This window comes from Mirounga angustirostris, unplaced genomic scaffold (assembly GCF_029215605.1).
Source record: "Mirounga angustirostris isolate CCGP_5_RB_7025 unplaced genomic scaffold, mMirAng1.0.hap1 SCAF_8, whole genome shotgun sequence".
Lineage (NCBI taxonomy): Eukaryota > Metazoa > Chordata > Mammalia > Carnivora > Phocidae > Mirounga > Mirounga angustirostris.
Window position 1 is genome coordinate 72,955,543 of NW_026991716.1, and position 16,897 is coordinate 72,972,439.

At 36.4% G+C, this 16,897-nt stretch overlaps 1 long non-coding RNA gene across 1 annotated transcript in view; it reads right to left on the reverse strand.

Moving 5' to 3' along the window:
* Window positions 1-4,432: 4,432 nt before the first annotated feature.
* The window catches only part of LOC129045520 (uncharacterized), a 60,290-nt gene continuing 47,825 nt past the window's right edge, over window positions 4,433-16,897 (reverse strand). Inside the window, exons 3-4 of the long non-coding RNA XR_008505346.2 lie at window positions 11,845-12,011; window positions 4,433-7,049 (exon numbers count right to left, since the gene is read on the reverse strand). This is a non-coding gene — a long non-coding RNA (uncharacterized LOC129045520). The remainder of the gene's footprint in view (window positions 7,050-11,844; window positions 12,012-16,897) is intronic.

Here is a 16,897-nt window from a genome sequence, read left to right on the forward strand (position 1 = left end):
TTGTCTGTTTTCTTTGACAGCTTTTTTTTTTTTTTAAGATTTTATTTAGGGGCACCTGGGTGGCTCAGTTGATTAAGCATCTGCCTTCAGCTCAGGTCGTGATTCCAAGGTCCTGGGATTGAGCCCCACGTTGGGCTCCCTGCTCGGTGGGGAGTCTGCTTCTCCCTCCCCCTCTGCAACTCCTCCTGCTTGTGCGCTCTCTTGCTCTCTCTTTCAAAGAAATAAATAAAATCTTTTAAAAGAATGCATTTAAAAGTATTTTATTTATTTATTTGAGAGCGAGAGAGGGCACGTGTGTGTGCATGCATGTGCATGTGTGAACTGGGGGGGGGGGCAGAGGGCGAGGGAATCTCAAGCAGACTCCCTACTGAGCACAGAGCCCCATGCAGGGCTCAATCTCATGACCCCAGTATCATGACCTGAGCAAAATCAAGTCGGACGCTTAACTGACTGAGCCAACCAGGCACCCTTGAACAGCTTTTTTGATATATAACTTATATGCCATAAAATTCACCCCACTGTAATTGTACAATTGCAGATTTTTGTAAGTGTATGCAATTGTGCAGTATCGCCACAATTCTACTTCAGACCATTTCCATCATCCCAGAAGAACTCTTGAGCCCATTTGTAATTTGTTTGCATATTTTTAAAATAGATGATGATGGTATCCAATAGTTATGGTATTTAGATTTTATTGAATATGTCTAAAAGAGTGAAAATGTTGATATTTGCAATGCATTGGAGATTGCATCCTATGTATCCGTGTAAAATAATAATAAAAATTTTTAGAAAATAACATAAGAATATGGGAGGCATGTTAAAAGAATTTAGGGGTTACCCAAGCAAAAATGATGAAGATCAATAGGCCTATACCATATCACTGGCCATTAATTATATAATAGTTTACTCTGTGTTGTTGAATTTCTATTATATTTGATAAAATAGACACATTCTGATCAATCCTGTACTTGTTGGGTTGATTGAAGTAGTTCATGATAGTTTTGACTTTGATCAAAACAAGGAAGTTCCAAACGCATTTTTCTTTCAAAAAGATGCAACACCTTAGTCTGTATCACAGGAAGAGCAAGCAATAAAATACTTCTTCCATATTTAAAATGACACGGGAGAGATTTGTCAAGTTACAAGATAACGTCATTAAATCCCTGGATAACAACAAAAAAGGGCAAAAAAATGCTTGGACAACAGCTAATGCCATGTTTATGCTCTCTATCTTTGGCAATATTTCTGTTGACAGAGGTCTCCCAGGATTCTCTTGGTTTTTTTTTTTTTTTTTTCCTTTATTTGTCCCTTCATTCTTCTTTTGATCCAGTTATTTCGGGCGGTAACAAATTTTCACTGGATAAAAGCCTTAGACTTTCCTACTACCAGGTAAATGATAAAGATCTACTTTTCTCTTTGATTTAAGCAATTAGACTCCAAATCTCATTTTTAAATTAAGTTCCATATAAATGCTTTACATACATATACACACACACACATATATATATGTATACACACACATACACACACACATAAATGCACTCTCATGGATCATATGTGTGTCTAAAAGTAGATTTTTTAAAGGATAATTTTGGACTCCACAACTTTCTCTGAGAGCATGAATAAATACAATTTTTAAAAAAAACAGGAATAAAACTTGCTTTTATGCATAAAAATAAAAGGTGGATTTGTTTTATTTCTCATTGACTTGTCCCCTCCACATTCTTAACAAAAAACCAGAGAAGTCCTTTAATTACTAAAGAGAGCAAACTGTAAGGGTCTGCGTCAGCATGATAAAGGTTTCTAACTGTGATTAAGGTTCCAATCTCATGACATGTGGAATAATCTATGTAATTATATTCCTCTTAGTGCTACAGAAAAGTCCAAGTGACTGTAATACATGCTAACTTAATCTTAGCCACAGAAAATGTGTTTCTAATTTTCAAATTCGGCAATTTTTCAATAAAGGTTGTTGCACTTCGTCTGATCTATTCTCAAAATACGGAAGTGCTTGAAGCCTGACCACCTGCAATAACAGATTACCGCTCTCTAAAATATTACCATACACCTACAATGTGGAGGCGCAAAGCTTTGCTAAAAAAGATCTTTGTTGTTTTTTCTAAAAGAAAGAAGTGATCCCAAAGCAAAGCTGGTTTTCAGCAGCCTCTCTGCTCCCAAATGCGACTGGCATCAAAGTCTAATGAAAACCTGTTTGCGGACACTGGATCCAATCCAAGGTACACCATTGGCATATTCTACACCCCTTGGGACATGACTCATATAAAAAACACAGGGCTGTCATCGGACGGCTGGTGGCTCAAATAAATCAAATTCACTTTGAAAACTGAGGCATACCAAAATTTTATTAGGTGAAACTTTGGCATTTCTTATAGCCAACTTGCACATATATATTTTTATTACTTACAGCAGTTAAAAGGTATGCTACCAATCATATGCAAAACAAGAAAAGATTGCAGAGTACATTTTTTACTGGGTGGTAGTAGGAACTACCTTTTTTTTTTTTTTAAAGGAACTCCAAATAATAAGTTAGTAATAGGTGGCGTCGAAGAGTGCAGTCCCGTGTTTGCGTGATTCGCAAGCCCTATGGGGCGAACGTCTCCACCGCACTTCCATTTAGCACACCCTGTAGCTAGTCTGAAGGAATGACTTTTACCCCAAAGTGATTTCTTGCTCACTAAAACTATCAACTGTACCACACTTCATGGGATGATGACAGATAGTGTTTATAATGTGCATTTATGAGAAACAGACACGAACATACTCAGGTTCTTGATGATCTAAAAAGGATTAAACTTTAAGCTTCAAAGGCCTACTACTGCTTATGTTCTAACTTGTGCACCAAGTTAGCTTCAAATTCCGGATTAGCAAAGTTTAGTCTTCTCCTCATACTTACCCTTTAAATACATTAATTGGTCATCAAAGGCATACCAGAAAAAAGGCCCTCGTCCAGTGAATAGCATCTTTCCAAATTAATATTTACTTTTAAGGCCAGATCTATCACATTTTAAAAGTGGCAGCTGTTTATTTTCCTTAAGTGGCAACTGCTCCGAGAGTTTTATGTTGTGACATGTGTACTGATGTGTATACGTTTTAATACCACCCCCCCCACACACACACATACCAATTTTACCAGGTAGTATGTAGATTTCAACTGGCAAACCTGGACCAGAATCTCTCAAAAGATTTTAGTTCACCTACAATATTCACTTTTAAAAGACTGAGTTTTGTGAAGAATTCATATTGCTGTTTTAAAATTATAAAACGGTGATAGGTCACATAGCATTGTAAATAAATTCAGAAGATGGATTTCATCTGTTAAAATTGTAATATCATGTGTACTTTTAAAAAATATTTTAGAAATACTTTTGGAAATATCTTTGCATAGCTTCTTCGAGTATTCTAGGAGAGACCGCCTGCCCTTTCTCCTCACAATTCCCTGGGCAAGCCGTGTCTGGCATCACAAGAAAAGCCAAGTGTCTCCGGGTTATAGAGTGCTCTCACTGACTGAGAACTCACGAGGTCAACTCGAAGGCTCGAATCAACTCTTTTGACTGAATTTACCCATCACTTAAGGATGTCACTTTCTCTGAATACAGGGTTGACAAGTAATTTGTCAGAACAGAAATCACTTTATTTAAAATGGCTCAGTAACTTTCACATATAGATGTAGTCTCAATAAGGTGAGAAAGGAACAACAGAGCGATCTGGCCATGGGAGGCCGAGAAGGAGCACATCTGTACTCAATGAACAAGTAATTGTTCAAGGCTTATTACCTGCTGAGCATGGTGCTAGAACCACGAAGAATAGAAAAGAAACATAAAAAGGGTTCCTGTCCTTAAATTGCTTGCAGTCTGGTTGAGAATTCATGAACAATTACAGGAATTATCCCAAGAGCAGTATAAGACTGTCAGTCGATCCATGCCAAGGGGTGTAGGAACACACGTATTTCATGGAAGTGGGCTCAATTTGGGGTTTGGAAGGACAGGATCTTGATGGGGAGAGAAGGCAGGAGAGGCCGAGGTCAGCCCTGCGGGAACGAGCCTCACTCACGGCTGCGGATGCTTGCTCTTCTTTTCTCCCTTAGCTTGAAAAGCCTTTTCCCTCTGAACAGATGACCGGCGTTAACTTTATAATTTACTTTTTAATTTTGTTTAGGAAAAAAAATTAAAGGCAAGTCGTGCACTGGGAAAAAGATGTGCCCCATCTCTGACAAAAGGTTAAGATCTTAAGAGCAATTAGGAATCAGGACGTTCAGGCAAACACACTGATGGAAAAATGAATGAGCAAAAGACCACAAGGAGGCAACCAACAGAAGAGGTACGATGGGCCAGTTACAATGTGACAACCTTTTTATCTTTATTGATAATTAAAGCAGTGCACATTAAAATCGTAAAGGAATACAATTTTCGCCAATTTAATTGCCAAAGAGTAATTAAAAGTTATAACACTTGAGATTGCTAAAGACTGGGAGAAATGGGGACATTCATTCACATACAATGAGAGGATATATTGACCTAACAATTTTGGAAGGCACTTCGGCAATGTGTATTAGAAGCCTTAAAATATGTAACAGTCTTTGACCCAGAAATTCCATTTCTGGGACGTTTTCTTAAGGGAATAATTAGGGATGTGTTCAAAGGCTTACAGATAACAAATGATTACAGCATTATTTGAGATAATAAAAACTTAAAAATGACACAAAGATCCAATAACAGAGGACTGTTCAAAGTAATTAAAGTTTAAAACTACCTTGTGAAATAATATTTAGTGATATTGAAATATGTCCTATACACAAATGTACAGAGTGGATTACAAAACATTATATGGAATACATTTTATATTTTAGGAAGAGTATACAGGAAAAAAAAACCCTGGAAAATGATACATTAATATGTAACCAGTATAATAGCAATTCTCTGGGTGGTGGGAATGCAGGTTACTTTATCTTAGTCTATGTTTAATTTTAAAAAGATACTATTTTTATTATTTGAGGAAATCTATTCACAAAACAGTGCTACAAGGAAGAGTTTGAGGCTCAAGCCACTTGTACATATTGAAAATGGTTTTCTTAGGCTTGCTGTGCATTGCTTAGAAATTCTTCTGGAATTTCTAAAAATATGCATTTCCAACAGGGATTTATGATCATGTCATTTTCTTTTCACTGCAGCTTCAGCAAGAGGGAGCATTTAATAATCATATAGGGTAATGTTAATATACTTTTAAAGTCATCTTGCGGAATTTCTTTTTTAAAATGCTCCATTTGCACTGGTTTCATCAAAGTGACAACTAGCAGTTAAATTTTTAAAATTGCAATCAATCAATAGATATAAAAATGAAACATTTAGGGCACCTGGGTGGCTCAGTCCATTAAGCGTCTGCCTTTGGCTCAGGTCATGATCCCAGGGTCCTGGGATCAAGTTCTGCTTCTCCCTCTGCCTGCCACTCTCCCCGCTTGTGCTCTCTCTCTCACTCTCTCTCTCTCTCAAATAAATAAAATCTTAAAAAAAAAAAGAGAAACATTTAAAATGTGTATGATTGTACAAGGTTTTATAGATGTTTATCGATAGATTTAAGAGACCTTTTCCTAAAATGTTCTTGGGTTTGGAAAACTGGAGTCAAGAAGATATTTGCTTAACGTTCTTCCAGTATGACTTACCTCATGAGAAATTTAAGGGCAACACAAAAACTCCAAGATCTCACCAACCTTTGCTTCACGGCTTTAAATATAACTCATTCTTGACTACCTTAATTAACAGAAGAAATAGTGGAGATGATCACAGGCAGTAAATAATCAAAAGCTTTCTATTATTATCTTTGCAACAGATGATGTAATTTTTCAACAAATATGCCATATTATACCAAATATAATTGCCTTTGACTATTGAAAATAGGATGAGTTTGGGGGGCACATAGAAATATGTTAGATATCTGAGGGAAGTCTATTTGAATTTTTAATAATTCTGAGGAGAAACAAGATAGATCACTGAGAAAAAAAGGTTGTGCCATATTGCCTTGCTAGTTTGGCTCCCAATTTAACTTGAAACATAAGGATATGATTAACTTGCAGAAATTATTTCTTCTGGAAGAGTGGAAGTTTATATTCTCACCCATACTTATTCTGGAAATGGAAAGGCTTTCCCAGACTGTTCCAGTGTGACAGATTTTCTTTAGGTTGAATCAGACCTTTGGGTCAAAGTCCTTTATCAACCAGTCAACAGTAAAGCTTTTCTCAGTCATGAAAAATGATTTTTTTCTCTTTTATAAGCATTCTTGGGAACCGCAAGAGTTTTCTTCAGGTTGAATTTATAAGTTAGAGGAACATTTCTTCCATGAATAGAATGGTTTTGTTTGTTTCCCATATATTAAAAACAATAACATGGATAGTCTCAGAGGTTTTTGATGAAGGAGCTGAGGGAGAATAACCTGAGTTGTGTTTACTCAAGGAAACAGAACCCAGTGGTGATAAAACGGGAACTTTTGCTGAGAGAATTCTCTTTTCTAAAGTAGACTCCACATCAAGTGATTCCAAATCCTGATCCCAAACTTGTCACCAACCTGACCCTTCTTCCAACCTCATGAGTCAAGTGAAACTCCTCCTGGTGATAATTTGGAGCAAATTGTTTATATAAGAACTGGATATTAGAAGGCTTTTACTCTGGAGCCTGACTTGCAGCTACAGTTCTCTGCCAACTTCACACAGCTTCTTTTTCAGATGGTTCTCTGGCATTTATCTTTGCCCCTCCTCCACATCTGCTTTCCCCTCCTCATTAAAGATTTAAGAGCAGCTAACTATGGAGAGGTGTTCACATGGCCGAGGTTTTATTAGTTTTGTAAAAGACAGTGTGGCATACTCATGCTCCCAAGCATTACAAATACAACTAGAATGCCACTAGCAAAATTAAAGTAAGAGATGTGGGGAAAACACTATCCCAGGCGTCAGGACACCTACATTCTTCGGTCTTCTCATCCACGAGCCTTGTCATTAAACTGGTGATTTAATGAAATTTTTTGTGCCTTCATTTCCTTCTCTGAAAGAAATCAAAGAGACATGATCTTTCGACCTTTAGCAGTCTATGAATCTAAATCTGTTCACAAAACTATCTTTTAAAATTATTTTTATTTTTCTTCTTCAGATATGGTTTTTTTTTTCAGTCAATGATATCATTGTGATTTACCCTGAAACTTGTCAATAAATCTTTTCATAAAAATATTCCTGAAGGCCACTTCACAAAGCTTACATGCTAGTACTTTTGACTGCCTCCTGCACAGGAAAGAAAACAAAATTTCTCCAAAGGTAAGGATGTGTTTATTTTATTTTATTTTTCGAGGGGGCTCATACTATAGAACTAAGTACTAGGCAGTAGTAAATTCATTTCCAACTTTCCTGCTTTCTTAGAATAAGCAACTTATCCGATATGGTTGTGCAAGTCAAATATGGTATTTGCAACCATTGTTCTGATACGTACTCAAAGTCAGTATTAAATATCAGGAATAAAACAGTTATTAGTTTCTGATAAAATCCAGAGTGCATTTCTTCTACCTTCTTTGTGGAAAATTTTTGAGCATTTGAACTGTGATTCAGCATCTACCTTTGATGACCAACAACTTCACAAATGTTTTCTCAAACCTGATACATGTAAAACTAGTTTGTATGCAAACTATGATCTTTCTGAAGTTTGCAGTAATTTTGTAGTAGACAATTTTAATTGTCATTAAATATATTCACATTTTATCTTGAGAATAAAGGAGTTTCTGCTTTTTCTCAAAATGTTTATCATTATTGTTATTAAACTTATGGAATACCAGATATTTTCTCCAAAAAAGGAAGTAAATTTCCCTTCTTATGGTTGTTAAGAAGTCCCAGTTGCTTTAAATACCATTTTCTTAGCAGATAAACTGCCCAAAATGTGTTTGGTTATTTTTAATAAAATATATAAAAATTTGAATAGGTTTTAGAAACAAATTTGATTTGATTCAGTAAGTATGTAGTAAGGCTCCTATTATGAAAAAAAGCATTATTTCAGGGGCTATGTGACATACAAAAAGCAATTCTTTAACGGTTTTACCTTGGTACAGCAAAATATATATATATATTTGAAGATAAACCAAGGAAACCAAAATAAGCATAGCACAGGCAGAATTCAATAAATGCCAAAATACAACATTCTAAGAATCAAAGAAAAAGTACGATACCTGGCTGTTTGATCAGGTAGGACTCCTTGGAAGAAGTTATTGAATTTAACTGTTAATATATCCCTTCAGAGATTGCTATGGGGACAAAGTATTCTAAATGTCTGAAGGCTGGCTAGGTAAGGATGTGTAAGAAACATTGAAATTGGCCCAAGTTCTCCCAATGTTATTGCCTTTAGAACTCTCTCCTCATATCACTTGCTATTGGGGGCACTTTTCCTACAACGATTCTAACAAAAACTACTGAGCTTACCTGTGTGAAGAGCAGATGTGGAGGAACAACAAGAACCCAGACTAGAAAGGTAAATTAGACCTACACTATGGAGGGTCCAGGCTAAGTGTGGAGCTAACCCTGTGGACAAAAGAGAGGCCACCGAAACTTCTGGAGTTGCCCTGTGATCAGCTTTTTGTTTTTAAAAAAATATTTATTTATTTATTTATTTATTTATTTATTTATTTATTTATTTATTTATTTATTTATGAAAGAGAGATTGAGCATGAGCAGGGCAGAGGGAGCAGGCCAAGCAGGGAGCCGACGTGGGGCTTGATCCCAGGACTCTGGGATCATGACCTGAGGTGAAGGCAGACACCCAACCAACTGAGCCACCCAGGCACCCCTGCCCTGTGATCAGCTTTAACACCAAACTGACAGACACACAGAGGATGGAGTGACCCGAGAAGTGTTCTTGAGGTTCAGAAACAACATGGGAGCCTTTGAATACTTGACTTTGGGTGATAGTGGTGGGAAGAGTAGAGAAAGAGGAGAGGTCACAAGAGAAAAATAAGGAGAAAATCAGTAACCTCAAATACATAAGAAATAATTCTCAACTATTTAATGCCATAATGGCTCTTGGAATTTTCTATTAATGAAAAATAGGACCAACAAATTCTCTATAGCTCAGGGGTAACTGAGCAGAAGGCCAAGGAAGGGATAAAGTGATTTTGTTAATTTTCTCAGGTCTTTTTCTTTAAATTTTTCATTAGTTTTTGCTGTTAACAATTGGCTGAGAACTTATTTTTTAAATAGATTTCACAACGAATTATTTTCTGTTTTTAGAAATAAAAAATTTTTAAATTTTTTTTAAAATTTAAAAGTCATTCTATCAAATCAACTTATTAAGGGGACTCTAGAATTTAAAAGTCATTCTATCAAATCAACTTATTAAGGGGACTCTAGAATTTACAGCTTCAGAAAATCAAATTTTCAAAAGTATTTTGTCCTATATTAGAGTAGGTGACATTTGTACTTTTTAATTTTTAGAATTTTAATTATTGAATTAAATGCAATTATTGTTTTACTACTTGAAATCTTCTTAATTTTCATGTGATATTTTACAAATTTCCTAAAAATCTAGATAATCTAAAAATGTATTTTGGGAAATCAAAGGCCTACAGTCAAGAACTATATATTTAAATAGATTTACTTTTTACAGCTATATTCATTTTCATATAAAATACACAACTAATCAAACATACCATCAAATACATAAAACAAACCAAGTCGTCCAAGTGAAAGTTTAAGTTACTAAATCAACAAGAAAATTATTATTTTAGATATAGATTCATACACTTTGATAAATTTTCTCTTTCTCAGACTAAATATTTCATTTACATAGAAAAATAACCAAATGGAACGATAGAGCCAATATAACAAAACACTAACATCTTACCAATAAAAGATTTGTCCTGACACAGAAAACAAATTGAACTTCTTAAGATGCAAAATTAGACACATGATTTTTTAAAAGAGAGTAATTATAAGAGTAGCAACAAGTTGAACTCAAAAACCCACTTACAAGGTGGCACAATTAACAACTAAAGTCCAATTTTCTCACGCAATCACAGAATTATTGTTCATTTTACCGCAATGCATGAAACATATCTGTGCTGTGTGAGTGGAGCCAATAGGATAAAGGAACCCAGAGGGGTCTATATTTGAATAATAATATTCGTAGACTCACTGACAACGTGTCAAGTGACTTAGAGGCAACACTGACCCACAGGAATGTAAATCAAGAAAGTTCTCATTGCTGAATAATACCAATAGTAATGATGCCTGTTGGAACCCTGAAGAAAAATACTTGGAAGGACCATATTTACTCTGGAATTGCAATAGTCATTAGAAGTAAGTAATATATTGGGATAGCACTGCAGGAAGACTTTACATCAAGAATTCCTTCTGACTGGGCGCCTAGGTGGCTCAGTCGTTAAGCGTCTGCCTTCGGCTCAGGTCATGATCCCTGGGTCCTGGGATCGAGTCCCACATCGGGCTCCCTGCTCGGCAGGAAGCCTGCTTCTCGCTCTCCCACTCCCCCTGCTTGTGTTCCTGCTCTCGCTATCTCTCTGTCAAATAAATAAATAAAATCTTTAAAAAAAAAAAAAAAGAATTCCTTCTGACTATGTAGAGATTTAGTGATATACTGTTTTATTCAAAAAGATGCTTTCAGATATAAATGTCAATCTGTAGATCTGAATTACACATATTATCAAAATGGCAATCTAAAAAAAAAATCCAAGCTTCCACAATCCCATCTATTTTCAGATTTTTGCAAAAAATGCCATAAGAAGGCCCCTTTCTCCTGTTCCATATTTAATTACATTGGCTGTCCAAAGAAGAGTTTTGTCAAGAGTTTATAAACTAAAAGAAAAATTGAAAAAAAAATGGATGTTTTTCACTTTGCAGGTTTATTGAAGTATGGTTTTGGCTTCAAAATGGCTTACTTAATGAAATTTGCAAAGATTATGGGAAAATACATTAATATATAATGACAAAGCAAAATTTTCAACTTTAGAAAATTAAGGTTAAGATAATTTGCTAGTGATATGTGATCAGTGCAATAATTTGGATATTTAAAAAAAACTTAAGACCGAGTAGCATCTGTATATTGTTGAGGAAAATCTTCAGTATTTTGAAATACTTGATTTAAAAAAATATATCCTTTGGAAATTTTTGTTGTATAACCAGAAACTTAAATATATTTTTCAGTGAATGAAAGGGAAGAGTTGTTAGATATTAAACACGAATGTACTATTTATGTTTAATTCAAAGAGTTTGAATTATTTGAGTTCTGTTCGATGGATATGAAGGAATCTGTCAAATGGAGAAAAAGTGATACATTTTTACTATTTACTACCTCCTACTCATGTGACCAAGTTTTCTCACAGATGATTTTTATCCAGACTGTGACAAGTTCATCAATAAAGAAATCTTGATTGGGACATATGTGTAGTCAATTAAGTCATAAAACTGTATAATAAAATGTTATGCACACTAAAGAAAATTTTCTCACTTATAAATTTAAAACGACTTTCCTCAGAAGTTTTGTACAAATTCAATATGTAATATCCTCCCTGACATTTGCGTTTTGTGTTTCTTAACATATCTATATAAAGTAAAGAAAATATAATCGTTGTTTTTTTCACCAAGCCCCATGTAGAACCCTCCAAAATCCTCTCCAGTTTTAGTCTGGTATGCTGTACAAATACAATCATTTTATGTGTGACTTGATATGATATGAAAGAGTTTGGGAATAACCAACTGCCCGTGAGAAATGAATTTAACTGACTGCTAAGCAAAGTACAGGGAAGCAGTGAGAAATAAGTCCAAGATAACCCAAAAGTCAAAAATATTACCAAGGAGAAAAATCTGTTGACTTTAGCTCCAGTTTTTTCTTATGTATGAGCTTTAAAGAAGCTATGAGAGGAAGCATGTCGTCTCCTTAGATGTCAGAGTATAAAGATACTCCAAAAGGCGAAGCACCGATCCCCCTCCAAGTTTCTCCAGAGGAGCTCCTCACGTGCTAATGGTAGAAAGGTATATGGGTGTTAGTTGTGACTTCTCGTAAAGACCACGTTAAGATTCTCTGAAGCTGCAGTCAATGACTCAATCTTACACAACATGAGAGAGTTTTGATATTTAGGAAAAGAGCTTCAAAGCTTCCCTCTTCTGGGGACTATCTGGGAACAGGAAGGGAAGAAGCATGTATGTACTCTTAAAATAACATACATCGATAAATCAACATTCATATAAATTCCTCAGCTGAGTGGTGATGCATATCAGAATTTCTGTTTTAACTGTAGAGACACAAAGAATCTTTTTAAAAATATACTATTTTAAAATCCCATACAGGAATAGGCCTGAAGTTTTAAATATGCATTCCAGTAAGTCGTATTTCTTAGGGCTACTGTACTTTTTATCTCATCTCCTATTTGAGGATTTTCCAGGTTCAATATTGCGTGCATCAAATTACTCCATATTCTTGTACGTTTCAGAGAGTCTGAAGAGACAAAATAGTTTCCTTTTGATCTAAAATGGCATTTCCTATGTAAGGACAAAAAACCGCAAGAAAATCTTAAGGCTCCTACAATTAATGTATTCAAAACCTGTGCAGCTTAAAAATGAGCATGATTTCCAGTGAAAGATTTCTAAACCTACTGGACAAGGCCGAGTCAAGAGGAATGTCTATGTGCTTACAAAGAATAGCACAACTCTGTGCTGGACTACGAATAAAAACCCAAGAGTTATTGAAGGCATGAGAATAACTAGTAAAAGGCAGCTGTAAACCATTTTGTAAAATATTATTGCCAATCAAATGTTAAATGATGACAACAGGAGTTCTTTAGGGACTGCTAAAAAGCGAACACTGTTGCAACTATAAGGGAAAAGGAAAGAAAACAGAGCAGATATAAAGACCTCGTAAATTTAAGAGAGAAAAAAAGACAACTGTGAGTGATAAAAGGAAAAGGCTTACCAATTTTATGTCCAATTCCATCAGAATAAATTAGCTCATCTTTAATTCCAGGGGACTCAAGCCCAATGGGAGAGGCAAAGTTAATCTCTTAAATGTTTATAGAGACAGTTTTCACACATAGAAGCAAAAATAGAAGAAATAGGTACTAGTATGTTCTAATACTTACAAACTTTATACTATAATTGAGTTACTTTTCGAGAAAGTGAGAAGGATTTCTGCATAGTCTTAACAAACAGCGACGATGGAGTGGCTTACGTGAAAGACAAAGACAAGATGTTCTGCAATCTTTACTGTTCACTCAGGGTCTTTGGAAAAATGCCCTGATAATCAAATCCTGTTTCCTAAGAACTGAACGTTATATAATAGTAATAACAACAATAAGGAGAAGGAGAAAGAGGAAGAGGAGGGGGAGGGAAAGAAGAGGAGGAAAAAGAAGTACTCAATAGAGTACATTTAATTCTTGTACTTTTCTTTTAGAGCTATAAAAGCAGTTTCGTGGGGAGTGCTTTCTGAAACTGGTATATTTAATCAAAATGAAGACTAAAAAGAGGGTCCTTATGTAAATCAAATGCAGGTTTCGTCCGTTCTGCCGAATGGATTCCTGACTCTTTCCCTGCCCCATTTGACACCTATATGTTCTTAATTATTGCTGCATGGCCTCTCAGAAAGAGTGGGGTAAAACGTGAATGGCAGTGGAATGTTTTCTGACTTAATAATAACGAGTAGCTTTTTAAAAAAAGATTAAAGTAATAGGATTAGGGTCAAAAAATAATTTGAGTCTCCCTGATACTCAGGGGTGAGTAGGAGTGTTTTTATCCATTTTACAGTGATCATCTTCCAGGAAGCAAGACTTACCACCCATAGCTCAAGAGGGCCAGTTTCTGCGGACTCGGGGGCTCATCCAGTGTTTATGTCGTGAATTCAATGTCTTCACGTGTCAGCCAGCTCGCTGGTGTCTCCTCTGTAGGGTCTGGGTTATCTTGTTTAGACTTTATATGGGTTACATTTAAGGGCGACTACTGAGTCCTCATTTCCCACCTGCTATGAAGAAAAAGTGATAAGAAGAAATAGAAGGGAGAATGAAGGCGGCAGATGAGGGTAAGAGAGAGAAACTTAAGAAAAGAATCAAAAGAGATTTCCTCCTCCACAGTCTGCCCCTGAAGAAAACATCTGCCTGAGTGCTTTACTCTGGAATGACCTGTTAACATAATCCAAACTTAGAGGGAGTGGGGAGGGAGGAAGTTCATACTTTCTGAAAATTGAGAAACAAAAGTGAATGGATAAAATTATCGTGCTTCTTTACAAAGCGCACTAGGTAAACGTTAGAGCTAGCAAAGTGAAGAACAAACACACATGTGATATTTAGGCAGAACTTATAAAGATCAGGGTTCAGATTTAAAGAAATGTGTACTAACTGAAAAGCCACAAGCCCATGTTGGGGAGCATGAGGGAGGAGGCAGGGACAAAGTAAAAAAGGAAAGTCTGATGTTTCAGCACCATTATCCAATGGAGTAAATTTATTTGATTCAGTTCGGAGATAATCTCAGCCCATTTTCTTGGACTTACTAGGGCAAAGTTTTGTAGAATTACAAATGAAGTCCTGCCTTAGTACTCGCGGACTTTTTCTGGCTCTGGGGCTCCTCATCTCCAGAGTGATGTCTGAGGACCTGAAGTTTGGACGGTGCTGCTTAGCAAGGCTTGTTGCACCCCAGCCCTGCCTTATGACAGGGCTCCATGTAAGTCACCCCGGGTATGGCTCTGGGACTTGAGGAGCTTCTCTGGAGCAAAGGTCGTTCCTTCCCTTGGTAGCTCCTTCAGGTCTTAACAACCAATGGCCCTTTCAATCTGGATGACTAGTTTTCATAAAAGAAAAATAGTCATCTGATTTCTGAGGAGAAAAATGGATCCATTCAGTGAATGAGTGCTAAGGAGAACAGGGATTCACAAGTCAGAGAGAATCCATGATGAGCAGAAAATGGCCAAATAAATTACAAATTGGCAAAGGAGAGTTCTACATCAGAGAGGACTTCAGGCTGCCTTTCGGCCAGGTTGCAGGGACAGTGACCACAGAAGAGTTTATTTAACTCACAAGATGCAGTGCCTCCTAAATTCCAACTATAAAAAAAAAGATAGTGTTATTCCATAGTAGACAAACTGAAGGAAAAAATGAGGATGGGGGACAAATTATTATCTCAAACAACCAATAATCTCCACTGCATCCAAGGAAAACCCTTTTGGAACCATCTAATCTTCCCTTAGCCCGAGGCTGAGCCCACTAACACTCTCCAGCGGAGAGGCTATCCTGGCCGCCTTAGAAATCTGCTTCAAACCTTGCAGTTAAAATTGTATTTATTATATCCAAACCCACCTCCTCTGCTGCCTTTTCTCTTGGCACTCTCAATAAAGACAGAACCTCTGGCTCACTAAGATTTTAATGACAACACATCTTACCCAGAACCACCAAATCAAACATTTGTCTAAAAAATATTGTCTTAGCGTCTACTTTTATAGGAACAATAACATTTCAGAAGGCAGTGGCATCCTTAAACTAGGAAAATTGTTTCTTCCACAGCTATTTATTGAGGCAAGCATATTCATTCAAGGAGGCTACTCACGGGGTTCAGATATCACAGAGCCCAGGAGAGCATCCTGGGGGCACCTAAACTCCAATTTCTGTGTTTGTAGAGTAGACCATCCATTCTGTTCTCAAAGAGCTAGAGTCCCCTCCTGCTTTTGACGGTTTAAAAAATATAACAGTAGCTGTTGTGTTCTTTACCTTCTAGGTCAAGAAACGGGGAACTGAAACCAAAGGGGCAGAGAAGTCTTTATATACTGGGATCTTGGTGATTTCTGGTGGGGGAAGATGGCCAGTGAATTCATTCGAGAATGAAAGAAAACACGGGGGCTTTCTTGATGATAAGGTTAATCTTTCACTCTGCCTTTTATTTTTTTCAAATTAATGTGAGACTGATGTATGGAAACAATCTAATGTAGTTATAAGAGTCATTTAAGTCAATTCACTTTTTATTGATTAACCCCACCACTTGTATGTCACCCAAAAGTTTACAACCCAGCCTAGGTACCCGAGGAGCCTACACTCTTGTTGGGGAGTCTGGACTTAGACTTGAGATACAATGAAAGAAGAATGCAGGAAGATAATTTAATCAAACAGATGCTGATGGCATTAAGATTTAATTTGTGTGATCTCTCTGTGATTTCTTATCCAGAAAAGAACTCCTTCAACATTTTCTCACAGATCAAAATTCATATGCCCAGAAATACTCTTGAGATGCTTGCTTGTGTTCTTTTTTTTTCATTTCCAGCACATTTAGACTATATTGATCTATATTATAATAAATGAGTGCTCCCTCGTGCTACATTAGAGACCTTCCATACTAATAATTGGTATTAATATTCATTGAGCATGTAGTATGGGCAAAACACTGTCTTGAAAAATCTGCAATTAATCACAATCCTATCCTGTAGGTATTAGGATCATTCCCATTTTGTAAATGAAAATTGGAGGCAGTTCAGTCACCTGTCCAAGTTCACAAAGTAAGTAAATCATGGAGCTGGGGATCTAATGTAGGCAGAGTACCTCCTAAGCCCACTAGCTTAATCACAATACTGTATTATTGACCTTTGTGTAATGATGATTAGGTTAGTCATTTGAAATGATTGTAAGGAATGAAGGAGATTGGTATAGAATAAGTTTTACCATACCTGATCGTTCATTTCAATTTAAGTGTCAATGAGGTGCCAGGGCATTGGATCAGATACTGGAGATACAGAAAGAAAAAATGCAGTCACTGTGCTCATGAATCTCAAAGCCTGGGAAGATCCTCCCAGCAGGAATGAGGACACGGATGAGTGTAGGGGCAAGGCTGCATGACAGGGAGGGTGCAGTGGTGAAGTCCTCAGATACCCAACAATGG